Source organism: Pituophis catenifer, unplaced genomic scaffold (genome assembly GCF_029215685.1).
Source record: "Pituophis catenifer annectens isolate HBS135680 unplaced genomic scaffold, rPitCat1.0.hap2 SCAF_6, whole genome shotgun sequence".
In the NCBI taxonomy this organism is placed as follows: Eukaryota; Metazoa; Chordata; class Lepidosauria; order Squamata; family Colubridae; genus Pituophis; species Pituophis catenifer.
The window spans coordinates 74,589,221-74,595,438 of NW_027256886.1; positions in this window are offsets into that span (position 1 = coordinate 74,589,221).

Below are 6,218 nucleotides of genomic sequence, written 5' to 3' on the forward strand. Positions count from 1 at the left end.
TGCAGTAATTGCAGGCAGCTGGTCTTAATAACCAGCTTAATAACAGGGTGCCTTAGACCACTGTACTACCAAGGCTCTATTTTGCTACCTTTCCACAATTGTTAAGGAAGAGAGAATGCAGAGAGAATCCACAGGAGGCAGAATATAATCAACAAAATATTGACCTGTGCAGAAATGGACAGGTTAACAATGGAGCTCAAAGATAAAGATAAATCGGAATTCTATGTAACCTGGAATACATTTTATAAATGGCTAAAGAAAAGGAGGAATGTAGGGATAGAGAATTAGAAACAAAGTGAAGAAAAGGGGAGAAAAATAAATAAAATAATATAAGAAATATTAGATAGGAATAAATTGGATTTGAATAGATACGAAGGGAATATGTATGTAACTCGAGTGTGATTGAATGTACAAAAAGTATATATGGAATATGCATGATGTTATATTGCAATATACACGAAAGAAAAAGTGTTAGAAAAGTATGTACCAGACAAGTCGCTCCAAGTCTAATTTTTTTAAATTGTATATTTAATAAAATATTTTTTAAAAAAGTTTTTTAAAAAATGCCAGTTGCCAAGCTTCCGAATTTTGATCGCATGGCCATGGGTATGCTGCCTTGGTCGTAAGCATGAAATAGTCACTTTTTTTCAGTGCTGTTGTATCAGTCACTAAACAAATTGTTGTAAAACGAGACCTACCTGTATTTTTTTTCTTCTTCTTTTAATGCAGGTTCTGGAAGTAGTGGAGAGGCGTAGAAATCCTCTCCATTAGGGTAGATGAGGCCAATCCATAAGAATCAGGGGTGGGCTGCTGGGGGTTCGCAGGGGTTTGGGAGAACCTCTAGGTAAGATTCTGTGCAGTTCAGAGAACCCCCAAATCCCACTCCTAGCTGGCCCCATCCCACCCCTCCCAGGAGTCCCCACGTGGCCTGTTTTGGATGCAGGTAAGTGCAGGGAGGGTGCAGAGGCTCAGGGAGAGTGAAAAACTGGCCTACCAGAAGTTCGGGAAGAAGGGCCTCCAGAACCTGGGGAGGCTGTTTTCGCTCTCCCAGAGGCTCAAGGAAAGCCTCCGGAGACTGGGGAGGACAAAAACGCCTAACCCCCTGCTGTGGTGCAGGAGGCCGACTAGGCCACACCCACCATGGCCATGGGCAGAGAACCCCTTGCTAAAATTTTTGAAGCCCACCCCTGATAAGAATGTATTAACAATTACACTCACCGCAAAACAAAAAGTCTTTTGAGACAAGGTTTCCCTTATTCACAAGATAATCGGACCCAATTGAATTGGACACGTTCAGTTTCTAACTACTTTCCTATGGTAAAATTCATTAAGGAAAGAACGCATAAGCTGCATGGTTGCTTTTTACTGGAAATGTAGAAGTAGTTTGGAAGCTGAGATAACTTTACACTGTCCTATAAAATTTTAGGCACAGCCATAAAAGATTTATTGGTTGATACCAAGTTGAGACCATGGGGTTAAGCTGGCTGCTTTCAATAACTTAAAGTGACTGTGCTACTGTCTTGGCATATAAGGAATGGCTAAATTTAGGGCCAAGATTTTGTTTCATTCCCTCGCCATGCTTAGTATGGAGATTGTCCATCCTTTGTGCACTAAAACAAGAAAGAAAAACAGCGGTCCTATTCCTAGACACAGAACCTTAAAAATATATCTAAATTTGTCCAATAACAGAATTAACTTGGAGCAGGTTCGTAATCGTCCCAGTTCATGACTGCACAGATCAAAATAAAGTCCAGCCCAAAAATTGTTTAATATTCGGAGGCTGAGTGGCGCAGCAGACTAATGCTATTGTTAAAAGGTAGTATTTAGCTTCCAGCTGCCTGCAATTACTGTGAGTTCAATTCTCACCAGGCTCAAGATTGACTCAGCCTTCCATCCTTTCTAAGGTAGATAAAATGAGGACCCGGTTGTGGGGGCAATAAGCTGACTTTGTATAAAATATACAAAAGTATGAAGGCTATTGCTTAACGCATTGTAAGCCGCCCTGAGTCTCCGGAGAAGGGTGGCATATAAATAAAAATAAAATAAAAATAAAAATAATATGGTCGGTCCATATATAAATCTTGTTTTCTGACAAAGTAAAGCCATCTTTTAGAATGTACTTTTAGGGGGAAAACATCAAGGAATTTGGTTGAAAAGTCTTTGCAAATCTGCCATGGTCCTCGTGATATCTTTTGTGCTATTAATTGAACAAATCTGTATATAGTTTATGCTGATGTTTTCATAAGCAAAGATTTGATTCCCACATTATTTAAAGTAAATATGCTCTTTTAACGGATGGGAAAGAAAGTGAAGCAGTACCAAGACAAAAAATACAGGAGGAAAAAAGACTAAAAAAAAACAATATTCAAAGAGAGAGCTAGTATTAATATATTACTAAGAGAACAAGAATCTTCTGGCACCTTAAAAGTTTAGTTGTTCTAAATATTTCATAGCTGCAGCTTGTCTTCAATCAATCAGAATAGAGCTGGAAGGGATCTCAGAGGTCATGTAATCCAACCCCCTGCTCAAGCAGGAGGACCTGTACTATTTCAGATAAGCGACTGTCCGGTCTTTTTTTAAAAAACCTCCAGTGATGAAGCATCCATAACTTCTGAAGGCAAGCTGTTCCACTGGTTAATTGTCCTCACTGTTAGGAAGTTTCTCCTTAATTCCAGCTTGATCTTTCTTGATCTTCCTTTTTATATGTTCAAGAATTCTGGAATGCATATCTAAATATTGTTTTGCTGTCATAAAATAAGGCAGCTTTAACTCTGAATTAGACCTGCAAAAAAAAACAAAAAAAAAAAAAAAAACACCAGGTTGGGATTTCTAATGTAAACAGATCCTTGCCAATTTCAGGTTTGAGGCCCACGTTTTTTTTCCACTCTTTAGTTTCAAGGATAGCAATGGTAATCTCGTTCTTTGAAGTTTGGGCTCCTTGAAAGTTACCTCCAGGAATGATATCTCAGGATCTCGCTCTAAAGAACTACTTATCTACGGTCTGTATGTGGTCAGGCCAGGTGTTAATCTGTAAAGGAGTAAATGGAATGTTTCTGTAACGGTTTAAAGTAAAACGTTGCATGTTTAATTTCAGAGTTGTTTTGTTTTGGCCATATTGAATTGTAGTTTTAGGAATGCAGGTAGAGCGCACAAGTCACCAGAAATTGGCTCTGAATTATCATTAAAAGGGATGAGTACATACACTATTCCATAAATCTGTTTTTTTTTTTAAATCTTTAGATAGCAACAATTTATTGTAGGATGAAAAAAACTTGCTTGACCCTTTGACGTTTCAAGGTAAAAATGAACACTCTAGTTTTGTTTGCTGCCTGTTAAGGGATCATGCCAAAGCAAATGATCTGAATGTCATTTGTTCCAAGTAAATTATTCCTTCTGCTTTCTTCTCACACATTTTAATGCCCTATTGGCAAATGCAGTTCAGCAATGGATGTGTAGTTCTTCCTGATCTTTGAAGTCTACTGTGGTCTTAGCACGAGAGTCCCTTGGACTATTTCCTTTTTGGAAAGCAACACTAAACTTTCTTTATAGGGGTGGGGTGAATGGAGGGGTGAAATGCTCCCGGTTCGGACCGGATCGCCCAATCCGGTAGTGATGGAGGCGGGTGGTTCGGAGAACTGATAGCAAAAATCCCTGCCCCCCTCCCATGCCCAGCTGAGCTGCACAATCATCAGAGGCTTTTTTTTTTTTTTACTTTTAAAAGCATTTTTTCTACAATCTCTTCGGCCGAAAAAATGCTTTTAAAAGTAAAAAAAAAAGCTTCTGATGATCGTGCGGCTCAGCTGGGATCGTCAAAGGCTTTTAAAAGAAAAAAAGCCTCTGCTGATCAGGCAACTCAGCTTGGATCGTCAGAGGCATTTAAAAGCACCTTTTTACAATCTCTTCGCCGAAGAGGTTGTAGAAAAAATGGTTTTAAAAGTTTTTTTTAAAAAAAAATTGGCCATGCCCACCCAGTCACATTACCTGCCCCCCAAGCCCACAGAACCGGTAGTAACAAATTTTAGATATCACCACTGGGTGAATGGTATCCTTGTTTTGATGCCTGACCCTGATGTAAAACATTCTAGGGTAGCCTTATTTCACCTGCTTGCTGTGGTATGGCCCCTAAGCTAATTCAGGAACTCAAAATGTAAAAATTGATGTAGCTGTAGTCAGTGGTTGGAGTCAACCAGTTCGGGCCACTTCAGGCGAACTGGTTGTTAAATTGCTGGCTGTCCCCCCCACCCCACTCCCGCCCTGCCCCTCCCCTCCCAGGAGTCCCCACATGGCCCGTTTTGGCTCCCAGGTAAGTGCAGGGAGGCCTACTAGGCCCACAATGGAGTGGGGCAAGGGGGGGGTGCCCCGCAGCCCGTTTTTGCTCCCAGGTGGCTGATGGGAAGTCCTGGAAAGGTTACTTTCAATCTGAAGGGTGGTTTTGTTTTGTTTTGTTTGCCTGATAATTTCTAAGACTACCTACTTCGAAGTAAATGTTGGAGTTACTAAGTGGGCAATATATTGGCAACTGAGAACTATGTCATTTCTTGCTGATAGAAGTCCATCCTTACGTTGCCACTAGATGGAGGGAGATTTCCTTCCAAAGCTGAACAGACAAAAAGGCTTAATTTCAAAAAATATACCTTTCCTTGTTGGCAAACAGAAAAACTGAAAATTATAAAATTAGCCGCATAAACAGAGGGATAGAATCAAGATCACACGATGTGTTAATACCACTGTATAATGCCTTGGTAAAGCCACACTTGGAATTCTGCATCCAGTTTTGGTCGCCACGATGTAAAAAAGATGTGGAGACTAGAAAGAGTGCAGAGAAGAGCAACAAAGAGGATTAGGTGACTGGAGGCTAAAACATATGAAGAACGGCTGCAGGAACTGGGTATGTCTAGTTTAATGAAAAGAAAGACTAGGGGCGAGATGATAGCAGTGTTTTGATATCTCAGGGGCTGCCACAAAGAAGAGGGAGTCAAGCTATTCTTCAAAGCACTTAAGGGCAGGACAAGAAGCAATGGGTGGAAACTAATCAAGGAGAGAAGCAACTAGAACTAAGGAGAAATTTCCTGACAATTAGAACAATTAATCAGTGGATCAAGTTGCCTCCAGAAGTTGTAAATGCTCCTACACTGGAAATTTTTAAGAAGATGTTAAAGAAGATAACCATTTGTCTGAAGTGGTGTAGGGTTTCCTGCCTGGGCAGGGGGTTGGACTAGAAGACCTCCAAGGTCCCTTCCAACTCTGTTATTCTATTCTATTCTATTCTATTCTATTCTATTCTATTCTATTCTATTCTATTCTATTCTATTCTATTCTATTCTATTCTATTCCTTTTGTTTCTCACTGACTAGACACCAGAAGTATGAAGAGTCGCAAGAATGAGGAGTAAAGGAAGAGTGCTATTTTCTACTTGTTTTACTTTGTTTATAACTGTTTTACCACAAAAAAGTGAGAAACTTTGCATGATTGTGTTGTGTTTTGTGTTATTCCGCTGGATTCAGTTAGGCTTTTACAGAGCGTTCAGCTGTGGTTTTTGGCCGTAGTAACTATTACTGGTAGCGCATGTAATATGTGTTAAACTGTAAATTAACAGATTCGTTGATGTCAAAACATAAGACTGTTCTATTTCCTCACCACTCCCTACTCTTCTTCTAAAAGATTTTACTGAAAATATGGGTAAAGTTTCTTTCAAGTCAAGTTTTCTTTTTTAACTCCTTAGTCTAGGTTCAACCCTAGATGATTTCCAGTGATTTTCCATCACAGCATTTTTTTAAACCTCTCAAAGCTGACCACGTGCAACTGTATCATCATCTTCTTTTAATGACTCCATAATCCCTTGTGGTGGGGTGGGATCTGGGCAACTGAATGGAGCTAGCTGAGTGTTTTAATGGCCGGGTCCCAGAGGTGGGTTTCACCAGGTTCTGACCAGTTTTGGAGAACCAGTAGCGGAAATTTTGAGTAGTTCAGAGAACCGGTAGTAAAAATTCTGACTGGCCCCGCCCCCATCTATTTTCTGCTTCCCGAGTTCCAGCTGATCGGGAGGGAATGGGGATTTTGTAGTAACCTTCCCCTGGATTGGGGAGGGAATGGAGATTTTACAGTATCCTTCCCCTGCCATGCCCACCAAGCCATGCCCACCAAGGCACGCCCACAGAACCGGTAGTAAAAAATTTTGAAACCCATCACTGCCGGGTGCCATTCCAGTGTTGGAGCAT